Genomic DNA, 24722 nt, shown 5'->3' with positions numbered 1-24722 from the left:
TCGCTCGGCCTTCCTTATAGTCCAACTCTCGCAGCCATACATGACTACTGGGAATACCATTGCTTTGACCATGCGGACTTTTGTTGGCAGGGAGATGTCTCTACTTTTTATCATGTTGTTTAGGTTCGCCATTGCTTTCCTCCCAAGGAGCAGGCGTCTTTTAATTTCATGGCTGCTGTCATAGTCTGCGGTGATCTGGGATCCTAGGAACGTGAAGTCTGTCACTACTTCCACGACTTCCCCTTCTATTTGCCAAGGAGTAATGGGGCCGGATGCCATGATCTTAGTTTTTTTGATGTTGAGCTTCAAGCCCACTTTTGCGCTCTCCTCTTTCCTTCTGAGCAAGAGGCTCTTTAGGTCCTCTTCACTTTCTGCCATTAGAGTGGTATCGTCTGCATATCTTCAGTTTTAGGCATAGCTAAATGTGTGCTCAGAAGCACAAAACTTTATTCAAATTAATTTTGGACCAAAGACAGCTAGGAAACATTATGAGCCTTACAAGAGAATTAGCAACTAGAATTAGCAACCTCTGATGTTCTGATACATTTAAGAACTTAAAGAGCTTAAAGAGTTGAGAGTCCACAGCTAAGGATGGTATTCCAAACAGAAAGTATTCCCCATTCTCATTATTTTTCAAGAGAAAGTTAGATGTGGTTAATGACTGAAAGATCTTGGGATATTTATGTCTCTAGAACAAGAGAAGTAGCATTAGATACTATTTTCTCAACCTCAGTCTTATTCTGAGGTAACAATATTGGGCTCCCTCATGAGGTTGTTGTAAGGAGGATTATGGAGCTAATCTACATGAACTGTTCTGAAACACTCCAAGAGCATGCCTACTCTGCAAGCTGATATTGGAAAGTGCTTTAAGTACCCCTGTGTATTCAGTCTCAGAAACTTAACTGTACAAAAAAAGTCCCTGTTTTAAATCTAGCCTCTGCCACAAACACATATAGATGCACTATCCTGCATATACCCCATTTAGAGGGCAATATTTCCATTCACAGCTACATTGAAGCACAGCAAAAAGTGCCTAGCTCAGCATCAGTCAGAGTATCCATAGCTCAGGATTTTTAAGTAGGAATAACAAGGCATAATAAAATGTACTCCTGAGCATATGCAGTGTGTGTGGGCCTGCCTGCTGAAAAACCAGTCTCCTCTCCCCTCGCACACCTGAATCACGTTATGATTGTGACATGTAGAGTTTGGGTTCCCGCAGGGTTCAGGTCAAGACAATGGCATGGGGGGGGCAAGGCTGAAGCCCCCTCTCCTCACATCTCAAAGTCCCAATCTAAATCAGCTCACTGAATGCTTGGAAAATTAGTTCTGTGCTTCTGATATCTAACTGTCAGTATCAACATCAAGTCAGGGGAAGCCTGACCCTACCCGTTTCAAACAGGGTCACCAACTCTTGGTTGGGAAATTCCTGGAGATTTGGGGGTGGAACCGGGTGCAGTTTAGGGAGGGAAGGGACATCATCAGGAGGGTATAATACCATAGACTCTGCCCTTCAAAGTAGCCATTTTCCCCAAGGTAACTGATTCCTATAGATTCTGGGAGAACTCCAGGTCCCACTTGGAGGTTGGCAACCCTACTTGCAAATCATAATGTGCTGTTCAGGCCTTAGAAGTGGGCTTTGCAGAGGGATGTCACACCTCCTTCACAGATTAAAAACCTTGTTTCCTCCTCTTCCTTAAAAATTAAGCTCTCAGCTCACCACCATAATACAGCCAGGAGGTAGGTAGACAGATAGACAGACAGCTTGACTGACTGACCCACACTGTTTCCTTCTAAAATCTGCTCCTCATTTTCCCTCCATATTTCACAGAAACAAGTTTCTTTGACACAATCCCCCCCCCCCAATTGGCACAGGCAGACTATCTTGGTGCCTCTTCTGCTTCTTCTTGGCATGTGGTGTACCAAGGCCTTACCCCAGCTTAACCTGGGAGTCTGTTTTCAGTAGCTGGGCTGAGAAATAAATGAGAAGAAAAGTACAACTGAGAATGTATAGAACGCCTTTGACTCCCCACTAAATAACTGCAGCCTCTCACTGCCTCTCACTTTTAGTATTCAGGACCAGGTTTCCTCTGAGCACTACAGGAAAGAGGGTTTTCAAGCATAAGGGATTAATCTCTTTCCTCTTCTCGTCACCCTCCTCCACAATACATTCTTGATTTCCTCTCCTGCCCCACACTGTTTTCTCCTGCTAGCACCCAAAATTACCAATATGGTGAAAGAATACAGATTTTAATTTATATCTAGCACCAAGGCTTTGGAAAAGAAAGTTCAGGTATTACCTTCTATGCCCTTTTTTCCCTATTTCTGTGAGAAATTATATAATTATAGGCAGGGCTGGCTCACCGGCTAGGCGAACTAGGCCTTCGCCTAGAGCGCGAGCCAGCCATTAGAGCACGGGAGGAGAGGAAGGGGCAGCCGCTGACGCACCTGGCAGCTGGGAGGAGCACCAGGGTTTGGAGGAGCTCTGCCGGCTGGGGCGCCGGCACGACTGGCCAGCGTGTGGGGCTTTCCTCCCCCCCTCTCCTTGATACAGGAAAGCGGGGTGGGGAGGATAAGGGAGACCTTCTCCTCCTCTCCCTCCCCCTGTCGAGAGGGCATGCCTTGGGGGGGGAGCCCGGCTCTGCTCTCTTCCCTGCCCCGGCAGAGCTCCGAAAGAGAAAGGTGGGCGGGGAGGGCTCCCTGTGCATCGCAGCCTGGAGGGGGGGCACTTTGGAGAACACGTCCCTCTCCTGGCCGACTCGGCCCCCAGCGGAGGCCAAACTCCTAGAGTAGCTGCCAGGGAAGGGGGGGGGGAGAAAGGCCGCTTCCTTCCTGGTCGGAGGGGAGAGGGAGGATCAGCCTCTGTTGTATTCCCACATGCAAAGTGGCATCAGCTCTTTCCTCCCGGGTGAGTCGAGGAGGTTCACAGGACTGGGGAGGGGGAGGCGAGGCTGGGACATCTTCCTTTCTTCCTGCTCGTCCCCTGGCCACTTCCTGGCAGCTTCCCCTTCGCCTTCCTCAGGCAGGAAGAGGCTGACCTTCTCCTCCTCTCCCTCCCCCCGTCGAGAGGGCGTGCCTTGGGAGGTGGGGGGGGAGCCTGGCTCCGCTCTCTTCCCCGCCATGGCACACACAGGCATGCCATAACATCTAGATGTCTCAGAAAACTCTGTGATGGAGGCTCAACCTATGAGGATGTATGGGACTTTTCTGTGTCAAGCTCTGGCATTCACAGACTTCCGGTTTATGGTGGCGCACTAGCAGACTCACCTCCCAGACCTCCCAGGGGTGAAGCTGCGCTCCAGACAAAGGAGGGGATGCGCAGGCTCGCTAACCCCCCCAGGGGCCCAGTGAAGGGACCCTGGCCATGGAACTTCAAAGAGGTGGCCTCTTCAATGGCAGAATGCCGGAGCATTGAGGCGCCTCTTCGTTCTGACGGTCCTACATGCGGTGAGACCGAATGGACTTAAGTGACGCTGACCGGGACAAGCGCAGGAGATCAAGCATCAGAAATGAAGCTGAAAGTGAGGTTGAAAGACCAACTACGAATGTGAGTCAGTTTTAAAGCATTTTAAAAGAAAAAAGATAGCTCCCCACCCCACCTCACTGAACAGGAAAAAGGCGAGCGGGGGAGGGACGCCTCCCATGCACATGAACTTTTGAGCGATTGAGGGGGGGAGTGGAAGAAAACACGAAGGAAACTGTCTAGAAGTACTTACCAGAGCGAGTTCAAGCATTCAAGCGCATATTCAGAGACTTTTAAAAATTTGCGAAAGTAAACAAATGATAAAGATGGCGGGGAAGAAGGACAAAGAAAAACTTTTGAAATCGAAAGGGACTGAGAGTCCGAAACCGGAAGCTACCAGTGAGGTGGCAAGGTCTATAGCAGAATACATGCACCATCTGCTGGAACAGCTGAATAACTTCAAGGAACAGATGTCAACAATGACTCAATGTATTACCTCTCAGCAAACCCAGATAAATGAGACATTGCAAATAATGAAACAAAATACTGAGAAGGTAAATGATGTGGTTCCAGGTACTCAAAAGGTGAAGAAAAAAGTGCAAAAGCTGGAAAGGAAACAAAGCTCCACGGAAGATCAGCTGCTGCAATTGCAAATGGAAAAGGCCAACATGATCCTTCACTTCCAGGGCATACCAGAGAATAAGGGGGAGAATCTTAAAGAAGTGATGAGCGAATTACTAGCCCCAGCGACAGAGATGAAGGTGGAATCATTGCTAAGCAACATGGATGTGGTCTATAGATCATATTCAGGCTATATGAAGAAAAATAATCTGTCTGGGGAAATTGTGGTAAGATTCTCGAAGAATCCCTGAAAGTGGGAGAGAATACTATCAGAGTATTAAAGGGCATTCCATTTTAAGTAAGACAATGGAGAAAGAAGTATAAATAACTTGTGCTTTTTCTTCAGACAAATTCAATTGGATATAAATGGTTATTTCCAGAAGTTGTCACTTTCAAGATTAAGGATAAAAAAGAAAAGATTGACTCTGTTACGAAAGCTCAAGAATTTCTAAGGGTCCAGTTGGGAAGGTCAGAGGATGATAAAAAAAGAAGAGGACAGCAAGTCCAGTGGTGAGCTAAACTCGGGTTCTTCTGGAGAGGACTCTCTGGCAGAGCAAGGGGCTGCAGCCCCCAAAAGTCCTTATAAGATACGGAAGAGAAGGGGAAAGGAGAAGTAAAGGCTGAAGGACTCTGAATTGTGCCTTTGAGAACTTTGAAATGGGATGATCGGGGGTACTGTTTTTAGACAGTTAAATTTTAAGCTTTAAAGGAAAAGTACTTTAAATGTTTGACTCAGTTTGTAATGGGTTTAATGATGGGAAGACTTGATGTAATTAAGCTAGTAGGAGGATCTCCTCTCTTGGGTTTTTAGTTAGTAGTGGGTTCTTTACTTTATCCCGTAAATGTAAAAGGCTCTGGCATTCACTGATGGATTGCCATCCTGACCCAAACAAGAACTTTAAGAAAACTGTTTTCAAAAGTCTAGGCTGCCACATCTAATTTTCCAGGCCCCCCCTCCGGGGGTTCAAAAAAAAAAAAAAAAAGGCTCTGGCATTCACTGATGGATTGCCATCCTGACCCAAACAAGAACTTTAAGAAAACTGTTTTCAAAAGTCTAGGCTGCCACATCTAATTTTCCAGGCCCCTAGAACTCCTTTCTCTAGCACTTCCAGTACCAGAACTCTTGGTGCAATTTCTGAGGACCAAAATAAATTGTGGATGAATAGGGAAACAGCCTGGTTGATATAACCAAATTGTGGGTGCAGGTAGGCAAATGGGGAAGGCAGTGGTTTGGACTCAAGAAAAAGACAGTTAATATAATAGGCAAATATTGGCTTTGGAAGAGAAGCAGATAGACACAAGCAGGGGTCATTTTGTAGAAAATAAGGTGCAGGAGCTCATTAGCATAACTCATTAGCATAACTTATTTGCATATGCCGCACCCCCTGACATCACCGGAAGTGTGTCAGAAGGCAACACCCACTGCTCAGGCTCCACTGGACTGTTTTGGATTGCTAGCTATGGGGGACGGGGATGCAGATCCTTGTGCTCCTCGTGGCCCGGGGCTGCTGGGATCAGTGGGCGGGGCTTGTTGCATGTGCCCGCCCCCTGGATTCTTTACTGCCGGAGCTCCGCTCCTGTGCGCTCCTGCAGAAAATGATCCCTGGAAACACACTGGGTGTGGCAGAGTGCTGAGGTAATTTGGCAAAAGATGGATGAACATATGGACATCCAGCGTGTAGTAGATATTTTTCTAAAAACATCTGCACACAATGGCCTTAACAAGGGTTGTCCTTCCTCCTCGCCCTACAAAGTATGCGGAGCTGAGGGGAAAAGGGCCAGAGTGCACAGGACTCCCATCAGTAAGGATGTACACCCTGAAAAAAAATGACTTTTCAGATCTGGATATTAGGTAGCCAAAAATATTGGTATTCCTGGTTATCCATGTTCCAAATATAATTTTGGTATTTGGATTCAGGTTTCTTCAGGGCTTCTGATTATAGTTGTCTCCAGAAAATAAATAATCCTGGGAGCTTTAAAACATTGGCTTCAAAGACATCCCAGTGTCCAGGTCTCCCCGGAGCCCCAGGCACTCCCTGGCAATGACAAAGCAGCCTTGGGTCAGTGGCGAAGGCAACCCAGAGAGGGAAGGAAGTTGGAGGCACAGGAACTCACCTGGGCACTGCCGAAGAAACACTGCTGACTGGCTGGGATCAGCAGAGCATCATGCCACCGCAGAGGCCCAGGAACAGTGCCTCCCCACAGCTGGGACAGTTTGCCTTGTCACCAGGCAAACAAGCAGAGAGGCTGGCAGCTGGAACAGGAACCAGAGAAGACAGCACTCACCAGGTCCATGTGCTTGGCCTAGCCAGAAACAACCTGGTGGAGGGCAGAGGCTCCTGGTAGGGCAGAGAGCTTGGGAGTGCTGCACGGGCAGCAGGGCAGGTGCAGCCAGATGGAAGGTGGGTTCTGTGGGGGAAAGCCCCCACCATGTCTGAAGTGGGCTGCTTGAGTTCAAACTCCCTCCTTGACCCATTCTGAGGCCAGGGACACCTCCAAGGTGGCAGAAGGGCCTGACTGTGCCAGAGCCCCACACCCAGTTAATCCTGAGTATTTCCAGGATTTTGTTGGGACTCATTTCCCAGTATCCTGGAAAATCTCTGATACCATCCAGACACAGAATATATCCAGAAAATACAGATAAATTATTTTTTGGATATATATTCATACTACTGGATATATCCGAATGCATATTCCCATCCATCAGGCATCCACATGAAGGACTAGTGCAGGACAGTCCCAACCAATTATCCCAGATGCCCATCTTGTAAAAAAAAACCTGGCCTCCCCTTTGTTAACTAGGACCTTAAAAATTAAGATAAAATTAAAGACATAATCATAGCTATCCATTAAATGGTCTTCTTCTCCAAGGAAAAAAACAACATGTAATTAAAAATGCTGCCTCGGTTTTTCTCCTAAATGTTGTACAAGACTTTATTTTTGCACAGTTCGCTCTCCTAGCCCTTCCTTTGCATAGACTTCCCTCCACCAGAGGGCTCTCTGACTCCCAGGCCTCCCCAACCCAGAATGGACATATTGGCCAGAACACTTGAATGGTCCTTCCTTCCATTCCCTATTTTTGCAGTTTTTGTGATGCTTGTCTACAAAACACCATTTCACTCCACAACAGAGCCTTGGAGGCAAATTGGCAGAAAGATGTTTTGTTGCCCCTAGGGTTGCCCCTAGGGTTGCCCCTAGGGTTGACAAACCCCCCGGTTTGCCAGGGGTCCCCCAACACCCACAGCCACCCATCTCTCTCCCTTTAAGGGTGTGCAACCCGTGTTTCATCCCAAGCGCGAACTCCGCAAGCTTGCAGGGAAAAGCCAGCTTCGTTCTTAAAAGGGGAACACAACTCTTAAAGGGGAAACGCCAGCTGCCGGCTACTTTAAGTGCAGGGAACTGCTGTTTCTGGAGATCCGGCGCACGGCCGGGTTGGGGGGGGGCGCAAACATCCCCAACGTGACGTCATCACGTTGGGGATGCCCCACCCCCTCCAGGAATGCCCCCAAAGTCCCCCGCTGGGGGTGGAAGATGGACTTGGCAACCCTAGTTGCCCCCAAGGACTTATCACACCACCAGTCAACCAATCAACCCTGTTTGTTGTGCTGAACTTTCACAATATGAGCCAAAGGCCACACCCTCATGGCTAGGAAAATATTGCTGCCACTCAGCTGCTTTGCAAAAGAATACTTTCCTGCAACCTCTGCAACACTCTGCCCCACCCCCCACAAACTGATTGCAAGGAGGCAGGAGTTTGCCTCAGTTTCAAAACACTCCCATTTCTCCACAATGCAATCCATGGGGCAGACGGACACTTCACTAGACAGACACTCTGGAAGAACTACTTTTACTCACAGTTATAGAGTCTGGTTCTAAAAACAAAACTCAGCTCCAGAAAACCAACAGCCATTTTTGCACTTTTTTCACTATGCAGAGAGGATGGCTGGGGGGGGGGGCTTTATTCAAGAGGATGTAAAACCAGATCCCTTTGTCCAATTCACTTGAAACTTGGAGAGTTGTTAAAAGAGAGGATGGACTAGCTTGCCTGATATTTTAATATAATTTGGTTAAAAAAATCAGATCACAAAAATCTGTTTGGTGTAGTGGTTAAGTGTGCGGACTCTAATTTGGGAGAACTGGGTTTGATTCCCCATGCCTCCACTTGCAGCTGCTGGATGACCTTGGGCAAGCCATAGTTCTGACAAGAGCTGTCCTTGAAAGGGCAGTTCTTGAAAGAACTCTCTCAGCCCCACCTACCTCACAGGGTGTCTGTTGTGGGAAGAGGAAGGGAAGTGAGTTTGTAAGCTGCTCTGAGACTCCCAGTGAAGGGTAGGGTATAAATCCAATCTCCTTGTCCTCGTCCTCCTCCTCCTCTTCTTCTTCTCATGGAAAACATTGGGCAGACATCTAATTCAATTTTAACAGAAATGAAACCTGGAAAGTCTTCACAACATGACAACATTTCAAAGATTTCTTAAAACAAATACACCTTCCCTTTCTTATATTATAATATGGGATTGAAACAATTATTTTTTTCCCCAGTGCACACACCTAATAGGCTTCCAGGAGCACCAAATGCTGTCACCAGAAAGGAGATCTTACATATCCCGAAGCTCACATATGACACATTGCAGATTCGATCTCAGTCTGTATTGTTAGAATCTATATTTTGATGCAGTAAGCACAGATACAGCTACTATTACACGGTTGCCTTTTGGGTGTGTAGGTATATTATATAATTTTGCTTCTAAGCATCAGTCTACAGTCAAAACCAGAAATGTGTTATTTTAGGGGACGATGCTGAAGCAGCAAGACTTGGTACATGTATTTATAAAGTTATTGCCAAGGTCTGAAAGGTTTGGCGACCAATCAAAATCATCCTTCTATGCAGCCCATTTTGAGATGTTCCTTATACAATGACTGCCAGTTACAATTTCATTAGCACTACATTGTTGCCATGGCAATGTGATACCAACTCAATTGATGGGCTTTTCATCATGGGCTTATTACAGAATTTCTCTTTCCATCAAAGACACATTATAGGAAAGCTGCCAACAGACCCTATAATCTAAACTTTAACAAGGATTTCTTCTCACTATGAGGTGGAAACGAAGCAGAATGTCTGCTTTGTGAAATCCAGCCCAAGCTAGACACAAAGAGAGAAGAGTTGTGATGTGACACACATGTCAAGTTCTAACTCAGAAACCAGGAGAGTTGTAATGTTTTCCACCACACAACTACATACCCTGCTGTCATACGCCCAAAGAATATGATAATCATATGTGATATCACGATTTATATGAGAATGTCACACTCTAGGACACTTCCTTAGTGGATATTTTGGACAAGGGAATGTCATCAGTTTTCTCTGTATCAAGCACAATTTTCCATCAGAAATAAATCTATAATCCTACTGATGTTAAAAGACTGCTATGTTAAAGCAGTCTTTATTATTCCTTGAGGACCTGGTTAACATAGAGAAAGAAAGCTGAGGAAAAGAAAGAAGCTAATAATGTTCATACCATGTTCTTGTTAGAATATTTTCTTTCTTTCTTAGAGTACTGGGAGTATCATTTTGTAAAAATTCTAGTCCTCATTATAGCAGAGAAAATAGGAAGAAATATAAAAACACTGTATATATTTTATAGCCTGTGTACTGTGTCTTGGAGGTATACACAATCGGTTCCAAACTTTTGAAAGCCAGCCTGCACTTGAATTTTTAATAATGATCTGGACTATGACTTTAAAAATATGTTATCAAGTTTTATGCACTGTTATTTGGAAGTAAGGTCCACTGGGCTGGCTTTCAGGTCAGCATACATAGGACTGCAGTCTGCAATCTCGTGCCCTTGAGCTTCAGCTGCAAATAGACACTAAGTACATGGTACAGCAAACTGTGCTAATATTGTGACAAATCCCATTATCTTGCCAAAATTGCTGGGTTTGTCCTGAAATCAAAACTAGTGTATATATGTAACAGTTTATTGTACACTGGGTTATACCCCACCAGACCCAGACTAAGGATTTGGGGGAACCCCAAGCTAGGGATCCCAGTTGCCCTCCAACACTATGAAGGGGCAGGAAGATGGCACCCCTTCCCTCCCCAGGCTGTGGGAAAATTGCACTCACCTTCCTCCTTCCCATGTTATGGCAAGAAGCTGCCATTGGACCTCCTGACCCTCCTGGTGGTGGGGTGCAGCACGGTACAACATTGCCTACTCTCCTCATCCCCCACACCATGGCAGGAAGCTGCCACCCAGCTCCTTGCCCCCGTCTCCATCAGCCAAGGTACCAAGGTATGGTAGAGTTAAGGAGGAAGAGGGCTGACCCTACTTACCCCCCCCCCGCCCCAACAGAAGGGGGAAAGAGGGAGAAATCTCCTTGCCAGCTCCTCACAGCACCCGGGGGGGCAGAGCAGAGACAAATGCCATGGGCAAGTAGCAAGGCAGGGTGGCTGGACAAGGGGTGGGGGCAACAGGGATTGCTGGTGCCCCTCCGCCATTGATAACCCAAGTGATTGCCCTTACCAGGTTTTTCACTGGTGAAAAAGAAAGGATAGAGATCCCTTTGACCACCAAAAAGGCTGTGCTGGGGATTATGGGGCCGTCTTGGACAAAAGGCATGTGGGATAGAAGGGCTGAACTAAGGAGAGGAATTGACCAAGAATGAGCAAAACAGCTGGCAGGATTCAATCCATTGTGTCTGTCTGCTTGTCAGTGTGGATGGTGGCTGCTAAACTGCCTGCAGTACAGCGAGATCATGCAAAAACATTTGCATGGGATAGATTTGGTCAAAAGTGGTATTTGGGAGCCTCAGGCTTGTCAACCTTATGATTGAGAATGATCAGCCATGCCGCTTTCTAAAGATAGTTCAGCCTCCAGTCTGGTGATGGCCACACAGTGTGCTGCCACTGCTGTACATTTAGCATTGGGGAGGGCAGTTGGGAAAAAAACATTTGCCATAGTTGCCATCATCTGGAACATATTTTTTTTCAATATTTGTTTGTGAACAGACAATTACACTGCTGAATCTTTAACAATCCATGAGTAGTGTTCTCAATTAGCTGACCATTATCTCAAATGGAACCTAAGGACTGCTTTATTTTTAGACCTGCACAGGAAATTAAATCCCACAGATAGCAGAAGAGGAGATATGCCAGTATCTCAAATGATCATGTTTATGCACATGTGGTACAAATTATGTTTACTAATACACAAAGAAAATATGACAATTCCCCAGCATAATGCCTTCTATTCAAACCTTCTATTATAAAGACTTGCTAAGGAAAATTATGTTCACCAATTAATAATTGATCAACCAATTAGTTGATGAATTAAACTTATTCCTCAATTGAACATACATATATATTACTGCCTTATGCTTAGTCAAATCATCACTGGTCCATCTAGCTAACTATTTTGTACTTAGACTGGGCAGTGGCTCTCTAGAAGAAGGTCTTTACCATAACCTGTCATCTAAGGGCCAAAGTACACTATATGGGTGTCACAAGTTGGGTTGGGGGTTCCCTTACCCAAATTGGGGTCATATGTGACATCAGGGAACTAAAGTTCGTAAGCATTCCAGGGCTGATTCAGGTTAGGACTACAGCATGAGTGGAGGAGGGGCTTCAGCCTTTGCTCCTGTGTGGATTTCCCCAGCTAAAAAGGTCATGGAGGGGGGCCTATTTGCCCCAAGGTGGATGTCGCATGCCTCAGTCAGCACATGTAGAACTCCACAGGGGAATCCCAACCTTACTCATGTCACATGTATTGTCTGGTTTGGCCCTAAGAGCCATTAACAAGAGATTCTGGGGACTGGATCTGAGCCCTTCTGCATGAGAAGTACATGCTATACCACTGATCTTGGGAATAAACTTTCCTGGGATCAGATATAGCTCGGAGGGAGGGGAAGGAAGATCCCAGACCATCAGCGCTTTCTGTTGGCCGTTTGTGGGATCCAAGTTGATTAATCAGTCATGGAGCTTGATGCTTAATATTTCAATGGAAATAAGCATAGCTTGCATCTCATAAAAATGAAAATGATTGTCTAAACTGATCACTACCAGTTAAATAGAGGCTACAGTCCTAAGCACACATCCTGGGGGGGAGCCCCTTTGAGCATAGTGGGATTTACTACTGATTGAATATGCTTAAGATTCCACTGTGAAGCTGCTAAAGATATACAGTGATTTTTAATATTTGTTAAAGGGAAAAACATAGGAGACTGCATAGAACTGGAGGCTCTGAGAGCTTAAACAAAGAGAGGTGAGAAGTTCCATGAACTTCCCATTCTGAGCATTTTTTTTCTTTTTAAAATCCAGCGTGTGGGGCCCTGATTTGGATCCAGGCTGTGTCTTGAGGGATGGGGGGGTGGGGAGTTGAAGCTTTCCTCCTGCACTGTTTTTCTGACCTGAAACTGACCCAAGACACTGTTAGTTGCCCCATTGGGGAACTATTCGGGTACGAATACCAAGATCAGAGTTCTGCTTCTACTGTAGATGCTGCCTGGTGATGCAATGTATGTGCTCCCCAGAAAGGAGGAGAAAAATACTACATCAAAAGCAGACTGTCAGTTTTGCTTCAGTGTTAGCTGGAGACTGGAACAGCAGATGCTGATAGCTTTAAGGGAAGCAGCAGGTGACTTGCTTACTTGAGCTCAATTCTTTCCCCTCATGGCTTTTCATTGTTTGGTTGATGATTGTATCCTGCTTAGATAAGGCATACCTTCTTTTTCTCTTCCATTGCACCATATGGGTTACAATTCAGTCTATCATTTCTAAGCTTCCTCGTGTTGGGTTCGTTATGATGTCAATGTTAGATTATAGGGGCGAAATAACAGTCAGGTTAATCAAAGATGTGCATTCCGTTACAGATGAGAAGTTTGGTTGACTTTACAAAAGAGGCATCTAAGCTCTTGCTGTGTGAGGAATGACAGAAGTACACAAATGGGAGGGGGGAACTCAAACCTGAAAAGGGGTGGAGGGGAAGACTTCCTTCATCAAACAATGCACAACGTCCACAGAAATTGAGACACTTGATAATTAGATACTTCACCTATGAACCTGGCCTAAGTACTGCTACTGCCTTGCTATGAACAGTACACCATTCAAGAGCTTCTTTCTTCATTTATAACCTGCCTTTCTACTTAATGGGGACCAAAACAGCTAACATAATTCTCTGATCCTCTGTTTTATTCTGACAACAACCCTTTGAGGCAGGTGAGGCTGAGTGTGTGTGACTGGCCCAAGACCATCCAGAGATCTTCTATGGCAGATTGGGGGTTCAAACCTGGCTCTTCCATTGCCTAGTCCAACACTCTAACCCCTACACCACACTGGAATTTGAGCCCCCTGTTCTTCAATTTAGTTCTTATCTCTGGACTTTTGGCTTGACATAACAAAAGTAAAACTTTTACAGTCTTATACTAATGAACCAGGAAACTGAAATCTAGAAAAAAATATTTTTCAGTATCTAGTGGTGAAAAGCGGTAAACCACCAGTACCTCAGCCTATAGTCCAGCTTTCTTTTGCAGCAGCATAAGAAACATATTGTGGTATTCTCTCAAGAAATCCCAGTCCTTTTCTTTACACTTATTTATGGCTTGCGTGGAGATGGGGGCCTGGAGACAAGTGGATGGTTTGTCAGAGGTAGGCAATCTACAAGTAATTATGTTCAAATGTCTGCTGATTCAGCTCATGTCCTCCTGGCTAGTTGTGAGCAGGTGGCTGATCATTTGGTGAGCTGCTCAGATGAGTTTGGGTGAATTGGGATATGTCTGTTTGTGGGACTCCATTGCTTTCCCTCACAATTAGACAGCTTTCTCCCAGCAGCTGCCCTCCTGCCTGCCACTCATCTGCCACTGCTGCCTGCAGTTTTAAAAGGCACACAGTAAATGACACATATACACACCCTTACAGCACTGGGAAAGTTGATTCCCAGAGTTAAGGGACCCGTGTGGACTAATATCCAAGCAGGGAACTGGAACACTGCTCCACAGACAGAAGAGACAGGAATGATGGTTCTGTCCTCTCCTTCCCTCAGACTCCAACCCCCATCCTGCAGGTCCCATGACTGGTGGTGGGAGGGGAAGAAAGGAAAGATCTGCATCCATTAGCACCTTCCTCTATCAACGGTTGGATGCAACCATATTTTTCTTTGGGTCTTCAGTTTCGGTAAATGAACCACATTAACCTTGCAAATCAGTTCTTGCAATCACTTTTAGACAGGGGTCATTTCGTAGAAAAAGAGCTAGGGGGACTCATTAGCATAACTCATTAGCATATGCCACACCCCCTGACATCACCAGAAGTGTGTCCTCCCCACAGCCGGCGGTGACCTCCAGCGGGCACCAGCAGGGAGCTCCAGGCCCCGCCCTCCCGCACCTCACCCGGGGGGATGGTGTCCCCCCGCGTCCCCCCCCCAAATGACCCCTGCTTTTAGAACAGATGCCACTCACTGCCTCGGTGCAAAGAGGGGGTGAACATGATGTGATTCTGTGTTTTATAAATTCAAACAGTTTCAAGGCCTGAGTGACCATGAGCCTGGGGGATACTGCCTCTTCTCTGGTAAATATGAAAATTTAGTTCTAGGACTGGGCGAGAGCAGCCATTAGTTGCAACAACCAGTGGGCTACTGTGCAGGTAACAAAACTGTTTGTCATAGTGTTATTGCTCAAGATGAACTTCATTGGGAACATCGAAGTGATCCAATCAGGAGCTTGGCTCCCCTGTAATTTAGGGAGTTTAAACAAGTCCCTGCAGAATCATCAGCATGTCTATCTGCAAGCTTCTAAGCTTCTCCCTGAGCTACGGACTGCTCAGCCTGATATGGCAAGCTAAAATCAGTAGCTTTATAGGGCAAGACAGTCCTTATACTACCTGACCTTGACTGGCCTGGTAGCTGCACTACCACTGTTTGGCTGTCTGCACTGGTGGTGCTGCAGCTTAGCAAAGATCAAGCCAGCAAGTCCCTCTAACAGAAGGCTGCCACTGTACTACCAGAATTAATAGTCTGAGATCCCTCATAACTGACACAAATGTTGTTGTCAGGTTCCGCAGGGGTTGCATCAGAGTTTGGGGTAGTCGGGTCCTCAAGAGCTCATTTAGTTGGGTGTCCGTCCCAAGAGAGAGCTTCAGAATTGGGTGGGGTGGGTCACTTCACCTGGGTCCCACTCTCCTCCTGGCCTGCTACCTTTCCCCAACTGCCTGGGCACAGGTCTGGCCCTTCCTCCTTGGCTAGTCCCAGATGCACCTTTTAAATGATTCTCCAGAGGAGGGACAACCCTGGGCTTCACCCATCCTTCCCTCCCACTGACCTATCCCTAGGAATCAACAAGGTCCCAAGCCAATGGATCCCCATCCCAGGTGGCTCTGCCCATTTGCCTGCCTCTTTGGGCCTCCTTAAAGGGCTGTTGACCCAGCCCAGGCAGGCCCACAAAGGCTGCAGTTCTGTGTGCCATCTCTTGCCCTTCTGCTTATACCTCTGGGGCAAGGAAGTCTGGGTCAGTTTCACAGAGCCCCATGTGGACTTTTCATCCCCTGCCTTGCTTATCCCCCTTGTTGGCTGCAGGCAGCCAGCCTAGGGTAGTTTGGGAGCGTGTACTCCCTCCACATCAAGCCAGCAGAGGGGACATCACCCCATCCTTCAGAGGCACCAGGGCTGCAGGTCCCACCCGCTGGCATGTGGCTGATGACTTGCCGAGCTCCTCCCAGCCATCCTCTGGAGGGAGACCTCTCTTCAAGTGCAGTTGGCAGTGACCGGGCCAGCTGCTTCTGTGGCATCAGGACCCATCAGGGAGACTGTTCCATGTTAGGCTTCCTGGCTGTCATCTGTAAGCACAGGGGGGGGGTTCCTCAATCCCAGACAAGGGTTTTTTTTTTTTTTGCACTTCCATAACTCTTGTGTACCAGAAAAAAGAGAGTGATGGGATTTCGTGCAATGACTCAGCCCACTCCCTTGCTGTTCTGCTTTGCAATAAAGACAAAAGGGAAGAAAAGAAAAAGAAAACAAAAAGCAAAAACCAAAAAATCCCTGTGAACACAAGCTATACAGCTACCTTGTAAAACAAGACAGTAAGGGGGGGGGGGGGGGAATCTTGGAGTTGTGTAAAGGCTCTTACTATAATTGCATCAAATTATGGATTTTTATTTACTCAATGACTAGTCGTTGGACTTGATTAATTTTATTTAGTCTACTTGCTTAGCATTGGTGCTTTAAGACAGTGCCAATAGAGTAAATCAGCCAGTATATATAAAAAAGGATTCTGCTGTAAGTATAAATCAAAAGACTTTGGTGACAGGGAAGAAAATTGTTTGCTGACTGCAATGTCCTCAGAAATTTGAGAGAGAAAGGGTAGTCTATTTTCTTATTTATTGCAAGCAGTGGAATTTAAAAGTCTACATGCAATGGTACACTGGTACCCAATTTCCCCAAAGACTTGAGGGAGAAAAGAACAACCACAAAAGTATTCTTAGAAAATCCTGTGTACCCAGTTCATATAAGTGGAAATACTATTTATATGGATAGGGGGCTTGCCTAGAGCCAGTTTGGTGTAGTGGTTAAGTGCACGGACTCTAATTTGGGAGAACCGGGTTTGATTCCCCACTCCTCCACTTGCACCTGGCTGGATGACCTTGGGCAAGCCATAACTCTGGCACAGCTGTTCTTGAAAAAGAGCAGTTTCTGTCAAGAGCTCTCTCAGCCCCACCTACCTCACAGGGTGTCTGTTGTGGGGAGGGGAAGGAAAAGGAGTTTGTAAGCCGCTCTGAGACACCTTTGGGTCATGAAGGGCGGGATATAAATCCAATCTCCTCTTCTTCTTCTTCTTCTGCCTGAGAGAAAGTTAATGTGGATATTTGGGAGATTCAGATAATTGATATTCAATTAACAGAGGTCCTACTAAAACAGGGAATTATTTATTCCTTCTGGACTGCTGGGTAAATATTCACATATGCCTGTTGTACTTCCACCCCCGCTGGCTCTACTATTTCTGTGTAGCCTTCAAAAGAGGCTTATAGGAAGTCTCCCCAGATTTGAACTATCAATATTTTATTAAGGAATCTGAAGGAAGAGTTTGCAATAATCCAAATTTAACTTTTTCTATTAAGATTTTATTGATTTTTTTACTTTATCCATTTAATGTTTTAATAAAAGCAGGAAATAAGCTGTCAATATGGATTTGATTTCATATACATATCAGATGACTTTGGAGCGCCTGTCACTTAAATGGATACAAAAACTGCCAGTTCTACAGTCAATGCATTTTGGCTTGCTACAGAAGCCTTACAGAGGTAACGGCAGCATGTTGGAGTTCAGCTTACAAACAAGTTTGAAACAAGCTGGTTTAATAACTCCAATACTGCATTTATCTATTTATTACCTATGTGTCTGCCTCTTCTCCAAGGATACAAGAGCAATCTGAAGGGAGATGTCTAGCTGAGGCTGGGAAACCGCCATTTATCCAAGGCCACTCAATGGTATGAGCCTCATGGACTGTGAGACCACAGTCCTAACGTTCTACACCCACTTTCACCTTTGCTGTCTGCAGAACCTAATGTAGTATAATAGGTAGCATGTCTGAATTGGAATAGGGAGACTGAAGTTCAAATCACCACTCACCCATGAAGACATGTGTGACCTTAGGCTAGTTCACTGTTTCCTTACCCGGTCTACTTCAAAGGGTTGTTTTAAGGACAAAGGAGGGACATATCGGCTTCTGTATCCATCAGAAATGTCTAAAATCTCTCTCCAAATTTTGCTCTGGAAGGCCAGGAGATCCCCAGGAACAGCATGAAGCAGAGTCTGACATCTGCAATGGAAGGAGGGAATGGAAGGAAGGCAAAAATTGTCCCCTTCCTCCTGTCCACAGAAATCCTTGGTGAGATCTAAATCCATATGCTGCCTAGAGCAGCTTGAAGACAGGGGCATAGCTAAAAGCCTGGAAGCTTTGGCACTTGGGACAATTCTGGATGGCATTATTATTATCCCAATAGAAAAAATAGGAAGTTATGATTACTGTGACTCTTAGGGCCAGGTCACATATTACAACAGAAAAATCCAGCTTTGCTTCCGAACGTACATTCAATAGGAATTTTACCTGTACTATACATGTGTTCTCAAACACCTGTTTGCTACATTCATGTATTCTGTTTCTGGTAGAAACTTTTAAAAGCTTAGACATGTATTTAAAAAGAATGCTGCATAAAGTGCCCCCCCCAAAAAATGTCACGCTGTTTCAGACTTGGGTCCCATGATACAAGCCATTCTGATCTTTCTCAAGCAAATTTTTGCAAATGTAATGTGTGGTCACAGATACAGCTAGCTGTAGTTGCTGTGGTTGTAGTACTTCTGCATTTGCTGAAATCATCATGAGAATCGCTGCCACTTCTGTGTAGGATCACAGGAGGTTTTTCATGTCACAGTCCTTCAAATTACTACGGAACAGATGGAACACGTAGAAAAAAACTTGTGTGCAAATCAGCCATTTTTCTCCCCTTCTGAGATGTGTGGGAGTCTTAAAACGTTTCAACTGTTGTGTTTGTTATAATGAATGATCACATCAGCTGGTTTTTAAAAGAAACACATATTAATGCATCCGAGGTAGAATTTTTCATTGGAAAACAACACTGTGGTCTTTCACCTTCTCCTGAAATCCCTCTGTCCCACAGAGATATATGCATGTGCATACATCAATGTCTTTGCATCTAATCGGCTACCCTTTATGAGCCAAAGGTTTCTTTTCTTTTCATTCATTCTGACTTGAGGCAAGTTGGACCTGTCCCACAGTAGCTGTTGAATTTTGCCTTTTGAATAGAAACAGTCAAGTAATAACTGCCAGTTATTGACGTATGACATGTTTTTGAACTACTCTGCAGCAGATGACCTGGGCAACTTGCTATTAGCTTTGTACTTAATAACCCTCCAAGCTGATAGAAAGACGCACAGCGAATGAATCAGAATTACCATATAAATGATTGCATATGAGCTAAGCAAAGCATAGAGACCCCAAGTATAAACTTTTCTCATAATTTTCTGTGACGCTTGCATTCAGCGTGTGTTCCCAGGCTCTGTGGGCTAATATTCTATGAAGTTATTGCATCTCATTGCACTTTGATCAAAGCACTGCTTCATTTTCATCCTTGCCAGCTCTAGGCAGGTCATGGTGCCTTTTGTTCCGGGTGTCTTCCGGTGCCTTCATAAATCCCAGTGTAATCTGACTGCACTCAGTGCTTCACTCCGGCCCTTCTCTGATGTCATCCTGTCACTCTTATTTATCTGGGTTATGGTGCTGTCTGGCTCCATCTACACCAAATATGGCTTAGGGCTTGGATGAAAATTTCTCATTATTCTAATCTATTATGGAAACACAGCAGTAAATAACTAGCTGATGTCTATGGGGCAGACATGACAGAATCTTCTTTGCCTCATAACTATTTCCAGGTCCAGTGTGAGACTCATCACAGCCAGTGCTGTGTGTGTGTGTGGCCAAATGGCATCCAGCCGTTTGAAAACCAGTTGCTGGTCATAAGCCTGAAATGCAACCTATGGTGTATTTCACAGTCACTTTCTTCGTCATTAAAGACAAAGAGGTACTGATTAAAGAGGGGTGCTGATAGCTGAACAATGGTGAAATAAGGACCTGCATGAGAAGAGACTTTGAGAGAAGACTTGGAGGCCTTCTATATCAGGCTAGGGGCTTTAAGCAGAACCAGGTTTAGTCATAGGGTGAGGAGGACTCAGGTCTTGATGCAAAGCAGGCACAATTGAGACTTCTGTTGTCTGTGCAAAGTCCCAACTTCACCAAGGAACTTTGATATCCCTAACAAGTCAAGGGGAGCCAATCTGTTGCCTTCTTCCCCTTCAGCCTTTGTGTCCCCTGCCAAGTGGCAGCCGTGTACAGGTCTAATAGTTCCCATTTCTAAACCTGGTGGCACTTGCCAACTATGAAATCACTTTTATTTGATCTCAATGACACTATCACTTTTTAATCAACATGTAATAAAGATATTCAAAAGGTGTCAGATTAGAACTATTTTCATATGCTGATGTTATATCCCTCTTTGGGTTTTAATATAACAACCTTAATTATGACTGAGTATGTTTGATATAGTGGTTCGAAGCCTGGACTCTAATTTCAGAGAACCAGGTTTGAGTCCCCACTCCTCCACATGCAGCTGCTGGTGTGACCTTGGGCCTGTCAGGGCTTTCTCAGAGATGTTCTGTCAAGAGCAGTTCTCAAAAGAGCTCTCTCAGCCCCACCTACCTCACAGGGTGTGTGTTATGGGGACGGAAATGGAAAGGGATTGCAAGCCACTCTGAGACTCCTTTGGGTCGTGAAGGGCAGGGTATAAATCCATTCCCCCCCCCTCTTGTCTTCTGTAGTTATACAACCCCTGTTTTTACCTGGCAGTGATGGACTGCTGTGTAAAACAAAATATACTTGTGAACTAAAAATTTAGTAAAATAAAGTAGCTGCAAGGATACTGGTGCCTCAAGACTCAGAATGTTGACCTTGGCCTTTGCATGGAGGGATGGGAGCCTAGCTGAAAAAGAAAACACAACTTCCTTTTCACAACTGCATCCAGGATTTAAACTTTGAATATGAATATTTAAATGCACAGACATGTTAGTCTACCTTGCTCAGAACAACAGTTTGGAAGGAATGCCATGTGGATTGAGAAATAAATACAGGAGGCTTCCTGCTGGCTTTGGCTAAAATGATAGAAGCCTCTCTAAGGGCCAGGGCCAAAGTTGGCTTGGCAGCCAAAAATATCTCTCTGTGTCACAGAGAATAAAGTGTCCCTGATTAGAGCAGTATGGAGGTTGAATGAAACGTAGGATTTCACAAGAACGTCACTATGAGTATCTTGCAAACAATGGCATATATATTAATAGATATATGAAATACATAGTCCTGAACCCAGGAGCAAGGAATGCTTGAGTACAGTGAGAACAATGAAATGGTTGTGGTGAGAACAACGAAAGAATGAAGCAATTTCAAAAACGAAGTATACTGAATAAGGGCCAATAGATGTATGAGAAATTTACAATCATTAGTTATGATGCACATAGCTATGGTCAGAGGTAATGAGAATATATTAACAAAAGGTTTGAATAATGTTAGGGGTACATGTGCTGTCTTCCTATATCCTTTAAGACAAACCTAATGGCAGCTTTAATTGAATTGCCAATAAGGAATAGTCTTTTCACTGTCAAGCTAATGCCAAAAATAAAGTATTTAAAATACATTAAAATTGATGAAATAATAAAAATATGTCCAATCAAATTAGTAAGAGTATGAGTGCATTCCTAACCAGAGTTACACCCTTCTAAACCCACTGATTTCAATAGAAGGGTGTAACTCTGCTTAGGACTCTCTATGAAGGTGGCTGGATAGCTATATTTTGGTTCTCTTGACTAGGAGTGGACATGAACAGCAAAGATGTGATTCATTTCATGGTTCGTGGCCAAACCACGAACTGAGCTATGAACCAAACTGGCTCGCTCTCTGATGAACTGATGTGGTTCATGGTTAATGTACCCAGCAAACTCATTTAAAGAGACTGCAGTCAGAAAGCCGCAAAAAACAGCTGAGTGGTGGGAGTGCTCCCAGCAAGTCAGCTGTTTCAGGCCTTCCTGTGCAGTCCCTGTAAACTTTAATGCCCTCCCCCCAGACCTCCCATCAGGAACTAACCCAGGAGGCCAGTGGAAGAGGAAGCTGGTGGCAGAGAATGGGTGGCCAGCTAAGGACCATGTGGGCTGGGTGCCCCCAGCGGCCAGCCCGCTTTCTGCGGGGCTATGTGGTCCCCAGGCTGGAGCAGCCTCCTTCCCTGCCAGTGCCACCTTCCCTGCCCTGGGCTCCTGGGGTGGGCCCGGCCGCTGTACTGCAGATGTACTGTACTCCACCAACTGCCTCAGCTGGCTGCCACTTCTCTCCCCCCCCCTCCTGGCCTCCTTCTTTACCAGCCTCCTGGGTGAGATTCTGATGGGAGATCTTGGAGACATCCTCAGGTGACAGGGAAGAAGAAGAAGAAGAGATTGGATTTATACTCCACCCTTCACTACCCTAGGAATCTCAGAGTGATTTACAATCTCCTTTACCTTCCCCTCCCCATAACAGACACCCTGTGAGGTAGGTGAAAGAGAGAGCTCTTTCAAGAACTGCTCCTGAGAGAACAGTTCTGAAAGAACTTGCAACTGACCCAAGGTCACACCAGCAGCTGCATGTGTAGGAGTGGGGAATCAAATCTGGTTCTCTCAGATTAGAGTCTGTGCTCCTAACTACACAAAACTGGCTGGTTGGTGAGTGCCTGGGCTCTTCCGGATTGCTGGGCAACAGGCAGGTGCTTCCTGTTGAGGCAGCACTCAACCCCAAACAGGCTACTCCCTGTTTCCCAGCTTTCTTGTGCAGTCCCTTTACATTTTAAAGGGACTTTAAAGGGACTGCTCAATAAAGCCCCAAATAGCTGACTGGCACTCCCAGTTGCTCAGCTGTTTTTGTGGCTTTCTGCTGGATCAGAAAGCAGGGGTTTAAAGGGACTTCAGCTCTGGGCAGGAATCAGCACGAATCCCACTAACTGCCTGAAAGTTTGTGGAAAATACGTGACTCGGGACCCAACATGTACTTCAATTCCGAACCACAAACAGGGGGAAACTGTCACAAATTTTGCTTCATGATTCAGTTCATGCTCATCCCAAATCTCGATAATGGCTTTTATAATGTATCCCATTACAGTGAAATCTTTAGTTTTGGGCAGTGGAACAAATCCTACAAATCATTTCATTTTCCTGTTGATAAACCAGAGAGAGCAGGCTTCTGGTTCTTTGTGTATAATGGAAGGCACCATTCTTGCATGCTGCTGTGTTCCCTCAAATCTCTTGAATGGCTTCAACAGAAATAGAGGGTGCCCTCCTTGTGTCTGAGATCACAGCATTACCAGCTGTTGCACACAGATAGAGAAAAGGAAAGGTATAATAGCCAGCTGAAGTCTTTGGGAAGCAAATGTGCAGGATCTACACAGGCAGATCAGTACATAAAAAACAGGGTTAAACCAATGATGTCTTTTCTAATACAAATGTACAGGACAATGGGACAATGTCCTTTGAAGGCTTTGGTAGAAAGTCAGGCTTTGCTCCCTTCTTTTATATGTTAGACATTTGAAATTAGCTATAGTAAATAGGAGAAAATGTAGAATCCGCAAGATTATAGCACATTATATTATCCCCCCCCCCATCTTCCTTCCCTTTAACCATTAGTGTATGCAAATATTCTGTTAACAAGTCATCATGTTTTCTCTTCAATGAATTGCTTTCGATATGGCAAATAAATATTCATAAAGAAACGTGGACAATAAATCACTGCAAAGAGTTCAAAGCCATTTCCTTTTGTTGACTGCACATATTTTCAGCTGTGATTCGTCTTTAATATTTCATTCAAAAGCGGGACTAGTAGAAGGACAATAGAGACAATGTGTCAAGTAGTAATTAAAATGGGGTGTAATGATTAAAACTGTCTTTTGATCTGCATTGTGCACAGACATATCCATAATCAACTGTATTTGTTAAAATGACTTTCCACTCTGCTTTATAATGAAATGTCACAATAAAGCTTGGTGTACAAATACCACCCAGTAAGTTCTGTAGTACAACAAAAGAAGAACTACATGTTACACTTACCCATGGAAAGAAGTCTGGCTCTGCCAAGCTGCATACCCTGGAGGCTTCTTCCTTACATGGAAAGCTGGAGAGATCTGAAGTGCCTATTCCCTGGATGCACGAAGAAATTCATGTACTGCCACCGAATTCATTAAAGAAGCAGAGATGGCTATATAATCTATGGTACTGGCCCTACAAGTGGAAAAGAAGGTGAAGGACCCTCTAGATACATTTTAAAAAGTACCGTGAGGAACATGTAAATTAAACACTGAGAGAAGTTCTAAGAATTTTAGGCCAAACTTATTTACAGTTGCATCTTTTGCTGAGCGGTTGAGAAAATGGGTATGTGTTGCAATCTGTGCATTATATATCAGTATTGCTGATATAGAGAAGCCACGGGCTGAGATTTTTCTTTCCAAAGTAATTTCCTATGCAAAGAACTTCCCTAGAAATTGGGAGGGTCAAGATCAGGAATGACTGGCCGCAAAAACAAAACAAAAACATTATAGGGTATGTAGTTGCAGTAGTACAGTACCTTAGGTCATAGGTATGTCACAAGAGGAGGCTCATCTAAATAGGTCTTACTGCACATTTCACCAGTGTGCTAAATAGTGCATGATACTTCATACCGGCACTACTGACTTCAAGTAGCTTTACAACTGTTTTATAACACTGTGATCCTGCAATATACATCTGCTTCAAACATAATAGTCTTAATCTCAAGGCCCCTGGGCAAAAGTCCAGGGTGGGGACCCAGAATCACAGCTACATCCCACCCATTCTGGAGCCACCCAGGCTCAAGCAAGGGGCAGCCTTCACCTGGTGCAAGGCAGGCATGGGCATGCAGGTGTCATCAAGCCACCCCAGATGTCCCGTGGCTAAGCTTGTTCCCATGTGACCTTTAGCTAAAGGACATAGGAGGAACCAGGCCCAAAAGACAAGCCAGAGAAAGATCAGTATTTCAGTATTTGATCACACTATTCAGAATT

The sequence above is a fragment of the Gekko japonicus genome, unplaced genomic scaffold, assembly GCF_001447785.1.
Source record: "Gekko japonicus isolate JY-2015 unplaced genomic scaffold, Gekko_japonicus_V1.1 scaffold151, whole genome shotgun sequence".
Taxonomy (NCBI): domain Eukaryota; kingdom Metazoa; phylum Chordata; class Lepidosauria; order Squamata; family Gekkonidae; genus Gekko; species Gekko japonicus.
The sequence above is the reverse complement of the archived record's forward strand: the minus strand, read 5'-3'. Positions refer to the sequence as shown.